Below are 16,419 nucleotides of genomic sequence, written 5' to 3' on the forward strand. Positions count from 1 at the left end.
AGCAAAACAATGACCAGGATTTTTAGATCAGCTTACTAGTGGAGGCTCTACTTGGAGCTATGCAGAGCTTTACAGACACGAGTTTACCTGTTGTAGCTGCAAAACTATGTGGAACAACAGGAAAAATAGGCAACTCTTGTTCGTGGTTCTGCTGTCGTTTGACCTTTTGCTTTTGCCCCTGTTGTGGAAAAGACAGAAGTGACATTGGAGTGCATTGTTCCTCATATCTATACAATCTAAACACTCTCTGGTTCAAACCGACCTTTTAGTCAGTTAGTATTTCACCTGTACTCAGCAACATCCCCCTCAGGTGACATGCTACTGGCTAGTTTACATCCCATAATCCTTCACTTTGCATATGTGGAGAATTACACAAATGGACACCAGCAAGGAACCATGAATCTGCAGAGTACTTCTCAGCTTGTGAAATTAATTTTATCATGTCTTTAGTGGCTGTTAAGCTTCAAATTTTAGTGCAAAAGTTATCTCATCTTGGACTTGGAGTTTGCAAACTCATAACAGAAAGTCTGGGTTTACAAATGTGTGTTTTTCTGAACTTATCTCTTGCAACTTTCTTGCTTATATATCTTCAGTGCTCTGAGTAATTTACCACTGTCTGACATCCACACCTTTTCTTTTTCTTGTTTGTTTAGAAGAGTTGATGCACTCCCCAACTGCTGGTTTGAACCATTTTCCATTCTCCTCTTTAATGCCGTTCATATTGACTTGTGCGAGTGGCTTTGTGCAGGATTTAAGCGAAAAGCCACATGTGCCTACAACATGTTGTGATTAAATTTGGAAATTTACTGCTCTGTCTCTGCCCACACTTACAGCACCTAAAAAGATGTAGGTTGCTGTCATATCTGCTGCAGTTTATAGGAATTCATCATCATATGTGCGTTGTACTGGCACGGTTTTCTCATAGACGGCAACGAGCCAAGCAGCATGCTGGCTAGAAATTGATTCAATATGGAGCATATTTCAGATAAAAAAAAAAGAAACTGATTCTCGATAAATAAATGAATGAATTAAAAAATGCGTTACTGTGGCTCTGATACTGGCATCTTTCAGTCTTTAGTCACTTGAGCAACGTTCCCTCTTCAGCTCCATCTGCACATTATGAGAACAGTCTAATAAAACTGGAGAATATATCTTAAGAAGTTCTCTTTTAGTTAAACTGAAATGAAGATAGTACGTAAATAAACAAAGGCATTTCATCAGAATATCGGTTGTTGATTTCCCTGATTATTAAAAAGCTGCATTAGCCCTAAGAAAAAGATCAAAATGTTTTGTAAAAAGGAAATAAACGAAGAGGATTTTAACAAATCTTCGTATTAGAATTTGCTGTTCTAAATTTAGATATTTAGTGTAAATGTACACTGCCGTTCAGAAGTTTGGGGTCACTTAGAAATGTCCTTATTTTTGAAAGAAAAGCAGTTTTTTTCAATGAAAATAACATTAAATTAATCAGAAAAACAGTCTAGACATTGTTAATGTGGTAAATGACTATTCTAGCTGGAAACAGCTGATTTTTAATGGAATATCTCCATAGAGGTACAGAGGAACATTTCCAGCAACCATCACTCCTGTGTTCTAATGCTACATTGTGTTAGCTAATGGTGTTGAAAGGCTAAATGATGATTAGAAAACTCTTGTGCAGTTATGTTAGCACATGAATAGAAGTGTGAGTTTTCATGGAAAACATGGAATTGCCTGGATGACCCCAAACTATTGAACTTTAGTGTATATCGGTCCAAAATATAGGCTGTTGGTCTCCTTCATTAGTAGTAATTGGTATCAGTCCTGGAAAAAACATATTGATCAACCTCTAATGGCAGCCCAGCTAAACAGAGCACAGCTGGTTTTAAAAAAAGCTGTTTTAATGTACAGTTAACTGATTAGGATGTGACTAAAGGTGCAAAAAGCTGACAAGTTTCAACCATCGACTATAGAAATATGATCATCCCACAGCATTTACATCTCAGCTAAATTCAGTTTATTCTTAGTAATCAGTTATCAGAGTCAGACCCAGTGCAGATTTACCCACTAATAATGTAGACACATGAAGTTAAATTTGCTCATGATATGCGGACAAAAATATCCAGCGTTGGAATTTCCAAACATTTGGAGCTTTACAAACACATCCTTGTGACTGTGATGCATTCACATGCAAGGTTATAATAATAGCATCAGCTTGCTTCCTGTTGTGTATTGCAATGTGAATCCTTTAATAAGTGTTTACAGTCTGCTGCTGCTCACTGACTGATTCCCATAATATGTGAAACTGTACTATTTACATGAGCTGTTGTACACTGTAAAAAAGGAATGTTTTTTGAATGGTTTTGAGCAATTTAACATTATTTTACTGTTTTTCACCCCGTTTTGTTAAATAACAGATAATATCTAGTAAAATCACTGAAAAAAGATATTAAATTACATAAAAAATACTGTAAATAATGCACACATGAAAATTATGGATTTTTACATCATGGTAGTACATTATTTTCCTTTAACAGCATTGGACAGTAAAAGTACACTAGTTGACTGTATTTACATCAGCAAACAGATCAATATTTTACACATATTTGCTGTTATTTGAAAGAACAAATACGTCCATTAAGGACCACAATTTTAAAGATTTTGCTTGTTTTGTTAAATTACAGATAATACCTTTTACCATCACAAAAAGGCATTAGTTTACATGTTACCTGTAAAAAAAAAAAAAAAGGTTCAAAAATGGGAAAAACTGTAAATAATAATTTTTTATTTTGTCTTTTACAACACGACTGTAAAATGACACTATTTTTACTGCATTAACATAAAAAAAATCAATATTTTACATGTATAAGTAAAATCTTTACTGTTATTTTACAGACTTTGCTTGTTTATTAAATTACAGATCATATCCGGTAAAATCAGAGAAAAAAAATAGTAATTTCCACGCTAATTTAAAAAAAAGAAAGAAAACAAAAGGAAATAAGGCCAGAACTGTAAGCATATTGTCCACAATAAAAATCAGCAATTTTACAAATGCTAATTATTTTTTTTTTTTTTTTACAATATATGACTATTAAATTACACTTTTACACTGCGTTTTACTGAACTTAAAGCAGCTTAAAATACACTTATCTCACAGATAGTTGCCATTATTTTTACAGTTTTTAACCAGTGCAATGCTCCACAGCTTTTACCGTGTTTTTCTTTATAGTGCACAAAGCAAAAAGCCTGTAAAGACACTGAAACCACAGTTACGGTCTGGTTGCTGTCGCGCCTTTTTCCACCCTCCTCCTATTGTAAGGCAAAGGCTGAGGTCCTCCTCCTCCTCGGCGTTCTCTGTGACTTTGATCTGGGAACATGTGTGTGAATATCGGCCTGTAAAAACATCATACAAACCCTCCTGATGGCCTCGATCGCTGCTGGCAGGTGAGAATAGGTCACGAAAAAGCCTCAATAAACACGACTCTCCTTGTAAAGACCTGTGTGCTTTAACAGTCAATAAAGGAGGGATACTACGCAGGGTTTCATAAGACTTTATGGCTTCAAAGGGAGCTTTCTGCAGTTTGCTGAGCGGCTGATATGAAAACTATTCAGGTGTTCATTGCTCTGCATTTCCCCTCCAGCAGCTCATATCTTGACCTTTGAAACCACATATCTTTATGTCAAATATGTACACAATAAAGGGAATAGATCTAGTAGAGACGCAGCACAAACATGTTTAATAGCTTTAATGTGGAGGGAAGTATTTGCAAGCATTTCATATTTATTAATTTGCCATAAAAGCTTAGATGCACTCTTAAATGTTTCCACTTTTGCAGCCAAGTCTTGCAGAATATACCAGTGATGGTTGATTTGTCACACAGATTTTAATTCCTTTCATTCGTTTGCTCTTTTTGCTGAATCAGTAACGGAACAGCTGCGGGAAAACTGGAAGAAAATCTTGTTTCGACACTTGAAAACAAAGCACTGCTCACAGCTCAGAAGTGTCAATTAATGCAAACCAATTTTGCGATGTTATGAAAATGAACACGTTGAGTAAAATATTCAAATCGGATACAAGCAAAAACCAGCAAATCCTTTATGAAGCTTTAGTCTGGGGTTGTTGCTCATGAACCTCCTCTTCCTCCGGAGCAGAAATAACGTCTAACTCGTTCTTCACAAGCTGAAATCAGATTTCCTTGCCTCCATGAGTCTGCCGTCGTCCCTGCTCGGCACATGAAAGCTGATCTATATTCAGAATTTGAACGTGCTGTTTATGCAGATCTGCAGGGTGAAAGTAAAGCAGGTTACTGTGATGCAGGAGCTGCGCGTCCCGGCAACCATCAATCAGTCGGAGGCCTGATGAATTAAATATGGAGCTCGTAAATAAAAGCGTCCATTCTGATAATGAGGGCTTTAGTTACTATTGAGGACACAGAGGTCATGTCCTCCGTGTTAGAGGACTGAATGTGGTGTACATATCATTAATTTAAGGTACAGATGATAGGATTTCGAAGGCAGAATTTTGTGTATTGGACAGTAAATTATATTAAGACTGAAAAGCATCTGTGTTCTCTGTTTGGGCTCATTTTTCTTTAACATTTAGAGTTAACGGATGCACACAGCTGCTACTTTTGCAGATTTTACTACTTGTAATGTCTTGTCCATGTTTATCATCAGTTTTGTGGCCTCCTCTCTGTCTCTGACATGCAACGATGACGTCCCTTTTCTCACTCCAGTCTCCAAAACTCCTCACCGCTTCTTCACAAAGCGACAGAATCTCTCAGAATTCAGCTTTTTGTTTATAGCACATGGAAACATTGACGTGTCCAAACAAGTCTAATGGAAGATGTGGAGAAACTTGCAAACTTGCAGAAAATTGAAGACTTTTCTTTCTTTCCCAGGACACTAACCCCGTGGGAGTGTTTTTAGCTCGGACAAAGGCCATGTTCAGACAGACAGCAGCAGTGTGTGTTCAGTGGTAAGAGCTCTGGCAAAAAACAAAAAAAAAAGAAGAAAAAAGGCCAAGTTGTCCTGGAAAGACGTCCAAGCGGGCTCAGCTTGTGGCACAAATCAGTCTTAAAAGTAGAGGTGCTATGAGTATATTAACCTTTTAAATCCCAAGCTGCATGTTTGTTGTTCCTCTCACATTTTTACTCGCTGGGTTCATTTTTCTCTGCAATGTAAAGTCGTGCATCTCTTGCACAATGACTTTTGAGAAGTAAAACAATGTTATAATACTGTAAAACATTAAATAATAACAAAACAAAAGCTGAATTTCTTTGATTTCTTATACAAAACCCACAAAAACACGCAAAAAATATCGCAATTTTAAGCAAAGATTTTGATTATCAGAGAGTTAAAAATCCAAATATGCTTTCTGTTATTACATCTTCTGCTGTGACAAATTGTGTAATTTTGCAGTTTTCAAACCCGCCAGTAGGTTTTGTGGGTTAGAGGGTTGATGGACCAAATAATTTGGTAATAGATTAATCACTTTGAGTCAAAATGTTCTGATTTTAGCTTCGTAGTTTTGAATATTTTGTTGTTGTGGAGAGAACAAGACATTTAAGGACGCCATCTTGGACTTTGGGAACTGTGAATGACATTTTTCACTGTTTTCTCATTTAATCAACAGTGAAAATGATTGTTTGTCACAACCCTAGTTATACAACTTCATATTATGTGGATAACTTTGCGACATAAACGCCACACTTCTGTTGTTCAACTCATTGTTATGATGAAAGATAAAAAATTCCAGCTGCTGCGATAACTTTCCAGGGTTGTAATACTCAGTGACTCAGTTTTATAAACTGTTGTGTAATGTTGTGTCTTTAAACTCGCCTATCTCTAACTCAGACTGGACTTCCTGTGTCCTGTTTAATGGCACCTGAAGCCGAGCCGTCACACCCACGCAGCCGCTCGCATTTGGCTGTTTTTCAAACCTCTGTGTGGACCCTGTGACGACGAAAAAACAGTATTTGTTGCTGTCTTGTGCAGAAAGCGTGCACAGGTAGGTGAGGGTTAGATAAACTGACACTGACCCCCCGTGTGGTGCTTTCACTGACACTACTATTGAGCTTTGTTATGTAACCGGCACCAAAAAAAAAAACGACCGAGCTTACTGTCTCCATGCTTGTCTGGCAGCAGACTTTTGTTTGAACACGCGCTGAAGAGGCATCTCAGGTTCACTCTCGCTTTCTCAGTTTAATCCCCCCGGAAGATAAAAAGCCACACGATAAACACGCCTCTGCTCCGTCCTCTGATTCATATCCTCCAGCCTCCTCCCCTGTTTCGCCACATGGGACCTTCTTAACAAGCTCCATATCGCCCACTGGACTAATTGAGGCCTCGTAAACCTGACTACAGCTGAAACTCATGCTTAACTGCATTCTCGCACTCCTCTGAAGTGCTTTCTTCTGCTTCTGGGTGTTGTTTTCCTGCCCCTGCCTGCGGTAATGGGCGTGTTACGAGCTAATGTCAGTCCCAACATGCGCGAGCACGCCGCCGCTGAGCCCGATCCAAGCTTTTTAACTGTTGCTGGCTGGATACTTGTGGCTCAATAAAGGCTCTGCGCCGACTGCCAAGCCTTTTGAGCTTTTACCCTGAGTCACCTCGTTTGCGTTGCTGGAAAGCTGTACTGCAGTAACCCCTGCTGGAGATGCAGATCAGGGGAGGAGGAAGAGGAGGAGGAGGAGGAGGGGGTGCGGTTCACTCTTCCGTTCGGTTTCTAGTAGCAATGAAGCAAGCAGTGTGTTTGGATTTACAAGCATGAGTTGGGTAATCCAGTGGGCAGAAATTACCCCGCTTTATGGAGAACTTTAATAGTCACTCGTATGCTGCCAGGCCCTGTGAAGCTTCTCCGGGTGAATTACAGAAAGAGAAGGGTGCCAGTTTTGACTCCAGGCGAACAAGTTTTTTAGGCAGCCTACTTAGAATTGATTTTAATATTCCAAGAGCTGGAATTCTTTGAAAATCCTCCCTTTGGTGCCAGAGTTCTCGCTGTGTGGGTGAGTGAGTTTGAAGCCGTCGTCCTAAACTCTGAAACCCCACAAACTTTACCTGACGTCATCCAGCGCAACAAAGTGCTAGAAAGAGCTCAGATTTAATATGTAGCTCCATTAAACTGTCTTTCTGAATGTATTTATTGCTAGTGATGCGGTTTGATGAACACACAGCAACATATTCATGCTGTTGCAGAATAAAGAAGTACAGTTTTTGGATGGTTTTGGGCTTCCTCTGTCAGCCAAAAGGCTTTGAATTGTCCCTGAAGTGAAGAAAGCAGACAGTGTTGGGAAATGTTAGCTAAGGTCCTGCATTTAAATCTAATGTCCTGGAAAAGTGTTTTCAATTTCGATTTCGACTCAGGCATGTGTACAGACACTGGGTTTTTTCTGTGTAAGTGCAGACACTCGCAGACTTTCACATAAAGTTTATTGCTAATAGAATTGCACATTTCACCTTTAAAACTACTATAATCTGTATTTTATGTGTGAAAGATTTAACAAGTAATAATGGAATCACACAGAACTGAATGTTTTCACCTTTCATGCACTAAATAAAATTAAAAAGCTATCAGTTAAACAGCAATTTTAGACCACACATTTGGAAAAATACAGATTTTTCATGGGGAAATTGTGTCCAGTTTTGGCCTGTTTTATTTGTTTGTTTGTTTTCCAGTCAACACGAAATCAGTACTGATTTCTGAATTCTGAATTGAATTGAACTGAATTCTCTGATTCTACCACTTATCTGTAGTTTTACAAATCAAGGAATTCTGGAAAGTAACAGTCAGTTGCTTTAGTGTTTACCATTTTTTCAGTCCTTATTATACTTTTATTCAACCAACAGCAAATGTCTGTAAAGTAGTAAATCAAATCGAGCAAAAAATAATGTTATTTTATAGTCCAAGTGGCAATTTTTTTGGACAGGCAGTGTATAATAATGCATAGAAATACAGATGTGTCAGTAGAAAAATGCACTTAAAAGCGTGAAAGAACTTGCAAAAAATGACACAATGGAAATGTAGTGGAGTGAAAGTTGCATGACGTGGAAACGTCCTCCAGTAGAGTAGAAACACATCAGAATTACTCTGAATGCAGCATCTGAGTAAATCCACCCAGTTACATTCCCACACTGACCACAAACTCATGGAAAGAATTCAGACACTTCTCACACTGCAAAAGAGGCTCGTTTTTACGATGGGAAAATTTAAAGTTTAAAAGGCCGAACACTGTGACCAGAACGGACTCTGTGGAGGAGACAGGATTCAGAAGTTTATGTGTGTTTAAGGAGGAAAAATCGGTTTTAGCCCGAGGCGGTGGAAGAGAGGTGAAATCTGTTGATGTTATTCATTGAGAAAACTGTAATTTCATGTGAATATGACATAAACTGCAGTTGTAGCATCGATCAGTCGGCCCCTGAGAGGAAACAGGAGAAACGAGCTGCTGCTGATTCACGTACATTTTCCACAATTATGACTCAGCGTGAATCTATAACTCTGCCGGAGCTGTGAAATTAGAGAATCGGCCTGTTTGCTACGGCGTTATGTAAGAAAGTTGGTCTGGAGGCATTTTTCCTGCCTGTGTGAAACCGTATATTGTTGCTGCTGCAGAGCTGATGGGGAGATAAAAAAATAAATAAAAATAAGAAATTAGTGCAAGGGTCAGACTGTTGCTGCATGTCTGATTGATTCACTGCTGTGATATTAAAACAGAAACAGATTAAATCCATCTAAACACAAGGGGACATTGTTCTCACAGGAAATTTATTTGCCCCGAGCAGCTTTCCTCTGGTTTAAAACAGCAGATGATTAGAAGCAATGCAGTTATTTAAAGGAAGGACGGTGAAGATGGAGGAATACTGTGCAGAAAAACAGTGTTTTTCTATAGAATTCTAATAAAAGAGGAGCTCTTTTGATCCGGGGTCTGTTTGCGTTATTAAAAGTGACACTCAGCAAGTCAGCCTTGTTAACCTCAGACTCCTGCAGATGGAAGAACCAAAGCTTCGCCACAGGAAGCAAAAAATTCACTGCTACACCTAATTTAATGTTATATTGAGGCATTGAATTGAATTTTGAGTGTTTTCTCTACTTAAGCCTGTTATGCTAAGAATTAATGTGAAGCGGAGCACAAATATTTGACATGATTCACATAAGTCCTGTCTGATCAGAGTATAATCAACTCAGTTGCTGTCTCAGGACCAAAATATGTCGACAGTAAACACAATAGTTATACTTCTCTGGTGTGTTTATTGTGACATTGTGAGTTCCACTTTTGACCTTTGTCATGTGTTATTTCCTCCTTTCTCCCATTTATCCTGTAAAGCCTTATTTTACAGTCACTCACTGTGAAAGAACAAATTCTCTTTCTGTCCAAATGTTATTGTAATTATGTCATTATTATTTTTTTATGGTTAGTTAAATTTGATATTTATACGAGAACATGGGAGTGATATTACAAGTAGTCATGAACCCACAAAGAACTGAAAACTGTTTTTTAGCATGTTTCATACACTGTAAATAATAATGATAATAATAATAATAATAATAATAGTAACAAATCCTCTTAAAAAACCTTCATAAAAATTTAGTGGCAAGGGTGCCAGAACTATAATTAATAAAATGGTAAAAAGAAGAAAAAAAGTGAAATACGTTTTTTAAAAAATGGGAAAAAATGTAGTAAGTTTCTGTTATGATAATAATAATAATAATAATAATGATAATAATAATAATAATAATAATAATAATAATAATAATAATAATAATAATAATAGTGAAAAAGATTTAATTCAATAAAGGTCACACATACAAGAATAAATTACTGTTTGTAAAAATATTGTAATAATATTATCATTAATCTTCCCATTTTTACAGTTAACATGTAAAATAGTACATTTTAGTACAGATTATCTGCAATTCAGCAAAACAGAGAAGAAAGAAAATCTTCACAGTAACAGTTTAAGATATTATTTATAATTTTCCAAATCCTTAATATCCTTTTTTCCCCAAATAGCGATGAATATTTATAAAATAATTATCATGTTTTATCATGTTTGCTGATTTAAACGGTGTCATTTTACAGTCAGGCAGAATAAAATAATGAATTCCTTTTTGTAAAAATAGGAACTGTAGAAAATATTTACTTTTTAATAGATTTTTTGTTGTTTGTATTGGCTAACAAGGGAATAATTTTTAAATTTTTTGTGTGATTTTCATTTTATTACTTAATATCCACAGTATAATTTAATGTCCCGGGAGGAATCTGTGAAATTAACACAAGTAAATAATGTAATTTTCCAATCAAACATTGTAAAAGGTTTTTGATTTTGTGGACATTTTGTACAAAAAAAACACAGTAATTATTATTCTTTGGGCTGCAGTGTGTTTGTGGTGACATTGTAAGCTTTACTCTTGACCTTTGACGAGTGTTTTCATGTCTTTCTCCTATTTATCCTGTAAAACCAGCATCAAACGACAAGAAAGATTAGATAAATGACTAACTTCAGTGCTGAAAATGCCAGAACCGTTAACACTGGTGGTGATAACGGGGATTTATCTCGCAGCTTTATCCAGTTCAACCTCTTGTCAGTAGAGGAGAGGCAGGTTGTAGCTCAGGTGAGATAAGGCGGAGTGTTCTGTTGGTTCTACCTGTTCTCCCTGATGCTGATTCACATGTTGGTCAGATTACACCTGCTGCTCATTTTCTTCACACCAGATTAAGAGATAGAAAGATGCCAATCTCACCAATGCAGGAAGCAATAAAAGAAGACTTTTTGCCTCAGCGTTTTAGGGTTTGTTGGCTGCATAAACGCTTTTTTCTTCTCCTTCACCCAATAAATGTCCTAAAAGTCAGTCAAGGAGCTTTTATCTTCCGTCTTAAGAGCTTGAGCAGAACACTGAGTAAACACAGCTGCAGGTAGAGCAGATAAAATGACCCCAGAGCACCCTGACCTTGTGTTTTTTCTCTTTTTTTTTCTCTTTCCACTTTGAACACAAGAATGTTTGATTGGTTGAAATGCATGGGTGTGTGTTCGGAGGGGAGTCGGCCTCGACGCTGAAGGTTTTGACAATGTTCTGCTCAGAGTTCAGATCAGACTGACTGGAGTGTGCAGATTTATCTGGTTTAAGTGGAGTTAGAGAGTGATTAGTGTCAATTAGTTGAAGAGTCAACCAGCGGAGAGTTACCAGTTAGAAATGTGGTTAATTAATCTCTCTCTAACCCTTTCGGTTTTGGACAAAAAGAAACTGTTTGAGGTTGTTTACTGGGATATTTTTCACTCTTGTCTGACTTTTAACAGATTTATTAATTAACCTGTTCACTATTATAAATATTTTATTGCTAAATTAGTCAGATTCGTTAAGTCTCACATCAAATCTTTTATCTTCTCTGTATTTTAATTAGGCAGCAATTCCGCTAAATGTGAATATATCTATGCATTTAAACCAAAATATACCAACACTACAAAATCTTTAAAACTGTGGGGTCTTGAGACTTGGTATCAAAGCTTATTCACGTTCTTACTCTTGTCATTCTTGGTCTAGACTCGATCTAAATCAGGAAAATCAGGCAAAAAGTAACATTAGACACCAAAATGTGGCATATTTTGTTGACTAAAAAGGATTTTTGTGCATAAAAGCCACTAACTCTGATATTAAATACACAATTGACTGAAAATTGCATGTATATTACATTATGTTATTATATGTTTTTGACACAATGCTCAAAACAATTAAATTTTTGGGAGTTCTAGCTCTTAAATATTAAGTTTACTAAATTGCTGCCTCAGGATCCAGGGCACAAAACTATGAAAATGGCTATTAATTGCTGGAAATAAATGTATTTCTGTGTTGCTCATGAAAATAGCCTGAGGTATGGTTGATATGCTGGATGAATGGGCTTGTATATAGAAACGATTGCTTTTAAAAAATCATTAATTTGAAAGAAATACTAGAGCAGCCTTTTGTAAAAAAAAAAAAACAAAAAAACAAGAAAAACAAAAAAACCCAAGACATTTATGTGTGTACATCCAGCCGAGCAAAATTATTGTTTACTTATTTTTATCAAAACTCTAGTTACACCAGTATTTCAGTGTCAATTTTTGAAGTTCAGCTGTTGCATTAACACAAATTATGAAGTCATTCTTTTACAGCTTTACTTAAACCCAACCCTAGATTGTTAATTAACATTTCTGACTTGAAGTGTAAATTAGTGTGAAAGCAGCGCTGACACTGACGCATGCAGGCACATGTACTGTCTATTTATATATATATGTATATATAGGGGTGGGCAATGTGGCATAAAGATCATATGACAATCTTCTGTGAAAGTTTCCTCCTACAGATTCAGTCGTGAATGTAGTTACCGGGATACAAAAACCATCTGACAGATCTCTGCATCCTGATTTTTGCTCTGATTGTATCCTGAAAGATCTGTTCAGAATTGGTAATCTTCACCGCTTTTAGACTTTTTTCAGGAAATTGAAGTGATTGTTGCTATTCTAAGACTATTTATTTGCCATTTGAGCACAAAAAGAAAGTCTAGGTACGTAGGAGTTCTTGTGCAGGGCTCTCTTGGAGCCGAGTTAAAAAATTAAAAAGAATATAAACACCAATCAAAATAGGAAGTAAAAAAAAAAATCCAAAACAAAACACTCTGTAAGAGCAATAAAAAGTAAAATACAAAAATATGATAAATGAATCTGAATGCTACAAGGAATTAGTAATGTTCTAACAATTGTCCAGGAACATGTAGGGAGTATTTCACATACTGTTCACATTTTTACTCCGTAAAGGAACGTGGTGGAGTTAAGTGACGATCAGCGTACGTTTGTCCTTCTGTTTGTCTGTCTGTCTGTACACAACATTACTCAACAACAGACTAACGGATTTGGATGAAATTTTCAGGGAAAGTCAGAAATGACACAATGACCACCTCATTAGATTTTGGCAGTGATGCAGCTTATAGTCTGGATCCACAGATTGTCCACAACATAGCATCATCCGATCACCTGCTCTTACATTCACGTTGCTTGAAACATTCACAGATCCACGCCTCTGTCTTGCAGGTAGTTGTGAGATCAAAGCTTTCTGCCTGAAGAACCTCCGTTAATGGGTACTGGCCTTACGTAACGAGGCGGTTCAACACTTCCTATGCGCATCACATCCCAGAGAAGGCAGCTTCTTACTTCTCGAATGCAGTTTGCCATCTCTCTCCCGCTGGCCTTATAAATCTGTGCTTTGTCACGCTGACAATGGCAGCGAGGACAGCGTTGCTACTGTAATCTCGTATCCCTGGTACAGACTGAAACACTCCGCAGATGATTACTTCCGCCGAACCAGAATGGAAAGACACATCATTTGCAGAAACCAGACATTTTTTGTCATCTTTTATGAACCCTGCCAGTGCAGGACTGTGTCAGGGCCGACTGTCTTTGTTGAAGAGTGTTTTTGTTGGCAGGGCTAATTTGATTTTATCGGAACCTTTTCATGAAAAATTGGTCATATTTTCTGAGCACAATAGGGCATAAAAGTCCTCTGTTGGAGCAGAGCTTTCATAAAAGAGGCTGAACAACTTGCGTGGTGTTTCAACATGTTTCGTGTCCCGTCACTGTTTGTTTTGCAGCAGCTCTCCCATCTGCATCCATCTGCTCTGCTAACCTGCCTCGCTCTGCTGCATTCCTCTTAGTGGGGAGCTTCAAGTGCTCAAGAGAAAATGAACAAGTGAGACATGATGAGGGCTGATCCGTCTGAAAGCTCCCCTCCAGCCTGTGTGACCTTCTCTTGGAAAGAGGCCGAAGCTTTTGTGCTCTGCAGAGTCAAGAGTCGTGGCTGCGTTTTAATTTAGATAATGTGTGATATGAAGGATGTTAATCTGAGAAAGCCACCAGACACGTTAACGCGATTTTGCCTGATGATTAAAATCTTTCACACGTACGTAGTATTGTCATCTAAATGGGAAGCGAGGAGGGCTGGATTGCACATTTCCTTGTCGCAGCTGTTGAGCTTCACGCTGAGCCGCCGGTGAAGGTCAGCAGACGGTCAGCGACAGAAGAGGAAGGAGGAGGAAGGTGTGAGTCGGCTCATCACGCAGTCGGAGGTCTGGATGGTGTCGATGACTTTGACACCATGAAGTCTGGCTTGCTTTGGTCATCAGTGAATCTTTTCACAATGGAAAATACACTAAAAAGGAAAGGAAGTAGGGATAAATTAAAGGTAAAACATGAAGGTACAGTGTAATTAGAGCCATGCAATTCTAAGGAGTGAATGGAGCCGGCAGGTAGAGTCTAAAGAATGACAGATGCTTCAGTTTTTACCCTTTTGTTAAAAAAATGTATGTCCTTGAGAGTGTTCTAAGTAGGGCTAACGTGACCACGAGATTTTAATGCAACTGTAATTTAAACCGAAGGAACATTTTGCACTTTGTGCATAGGTGAATGTCGAGCATACCTGATAGATTCAGACTCCCACACGCTTGCTAAACTTGAAAAGATTGATTTGTTAGCGCAGGGTTTCGGTGTGAGACCTTCATCAGGCAAATAGTTTGGTGAAAAGAAAGAAGGCACGCACCAAAAACATTACGCTGAATGAAAAAAGAAAAGGAGACTCACAGATATTAAAAAGAAAGTTATTAATATTGTAAAAAATATCTACATCATGGGGTAAAACTTGAGCATGGGAAACACTGCACTAGTAAATGTAACTTTGCAAGTTAGACAATGTGCAGGAGTTTAAATGTCTTACAAAAAATGCAATTAAAGATATAAATGTCTTTTTCTATTCATTTTATGCCTTTTAGTTTTAGATTAGTGGCATTAGCACCTTTGATCGCCACCTTTTTGCTGAAAATCTGACAAATTGCGACCTCCAAGTTATTTTGCTCTGCTTTATCGTTTGGCTTAAAACCAAAATGAGTCCACAGTTGTGCTTTGGTGTTTGGTTTTGCAACTTTATCAATGATGTTACTGTCAACACAGCTCCAACGAACATGTTGGTGCGACCAAAATCTGTCAGGTGTGACTAAGCATTTTCAATGATTACACGTGATGCTTAGCGCTTATGCCTGTAAGCGTCACTGTGCAGCCCTGAACGGTTAGATAAAATCACAAACCACCTTTTTTCATTCGTTTCAAGCTAACTAAAGTTTGGTCACACATCTGTCTGAGCTGCTGCACTACAGTAACAAGGTGGAGACTAGAGGCTTCTCTGTGCACAGCCTCATAATGTAGAAGCCATATGAGGTGTTCATGCAATATCAGTAACTTTTAGCATCTAATGATAGTCTGCATGTGATACATTTAGGGGACATCTGTAAATTGTAGCTTCAGGAAACAACCAGTTACACTCTCCTCCTTTAAACTGCGTGATTCTCTGCTTGCTCATCGATCGTCTCACGCCAACCAATAGTACAAGGAATTTGTCTTGTGGAAAACACTGAGATGCGATTAAATGGCCAGCATAAGGAATTAAATTTATTGCTATGAGTTTGGCCAAAGCATGACTGGACTTTTGGAAGCGTCGACATTCTGAGTTGAAGCGTAACTCTACTGTGTTGTGGCAGCGGAGTGGGCAGCAGAGCAGCCCTGTTCCCTGCAGCGTCTCAAACTGAAGCCACGAGGAGACAAAAATCAATACATTCATCACTACTTATGATGTAGCCAAAGAAGAGCTACTTTTTTTTTTAAACTAATTTTAAGTTGCAGATCATCCCCATGAATTTCCAAAGCTTTCATTTGCACCCTTCAAGATTACCAATGTTTGTAGGAACAGACAAAAAAAGGAACTCTTACAATGTGTTCATTGGTGCTAAAAAGCACGGTGAAAACTTTCCAGTGCACCTAAATTACGTGCTGCTAACTGAAAAGTCAGGCTCACTGGTGCAAACAATGTACAAACTTAGTCTGGAGCCTCTGTCAGTCAGAGGAACGTTGTTGGAACACGGTCAGCAAAATATTACAGTTTGGTGCCTGGAAATAAACGGTTGGTGCCATTTATTCATAGCAGAGAAAGAGGATGGAAAATGACGTCGGATAGTGGTTGAAATGTGGCAGTTCTGTTATTGTTTTATACACATAAATGGAAATGATTTCTACAGTTATGGAAAATGATTTTGGTCAGATCATATAACTGTATGTAATTATGCAATAAATGTGACAGGCCTGCTCCAATTTTATTAGTTTTCTCTTTATCCATGGGAACAGTTGTTGCATCGCACAGTTGTCACCAAAACATGAAGCTTTGGTCACATGATGGTTTACGACCAACAGATCAGTATTTGACAAAGATGTTCTCTTGCTGACTTCAGATCAGATGTTTTTGGGGGTTTTGTTCTGGTGTTTTTCGATGGCTTTTAATTTTTTGGCACATATGGTTCTAGTAGCCATACTGTGTTTAACTCTTGAACCTGTGTTGATTCTAACAAAATACAGTTTAATTGCTGGTTGATT

General features: G+C 37.8%; 1 protein-coding gene across 2 annotated transcripts in view; it reads left to right on the forward strand.

The window, feature by feature from the left end:
• The window catches only part of nrbp2b (nuclear receptor binding protein 2b), a 46,405-nt gene that overhangs the window by 13,883 nt on the left and 16,103 nt on the right, over nt 1-16,419 (forward strand). The window contains exon 1 of one of the 2 annotated variants that reach the window (XM_035955225.2): nt 6,779-6,986. The exons of the other annotated variant lie outside the window; for it this stretch is intronic. The gene's annotated coding sequence lies outside the window, so the exon portion shown is untranslated. Of the gene's footprint in view, nt 1-6,778; nt 6,987-16,419 lie in introns of those variants that run through there. 2 annotated transcript variants of the gene reach the window in all.

Source organism: Amphiprion ocellaris, chromosome 22 (assembly GCF_022539595.1).
Source record: "Amphiprion ocellaris isolate individual 3 ecotype Okinawa chromosome 22, ASM2253959v1, whole genome shotgun sequence".
Taxonomy (NCBI): domain Eukaryota; kingdom Metazoa; phylum Chordata; class Actinopteri; family Pomacentridae; genus Amphiprion; species Amphiprion ocellaris.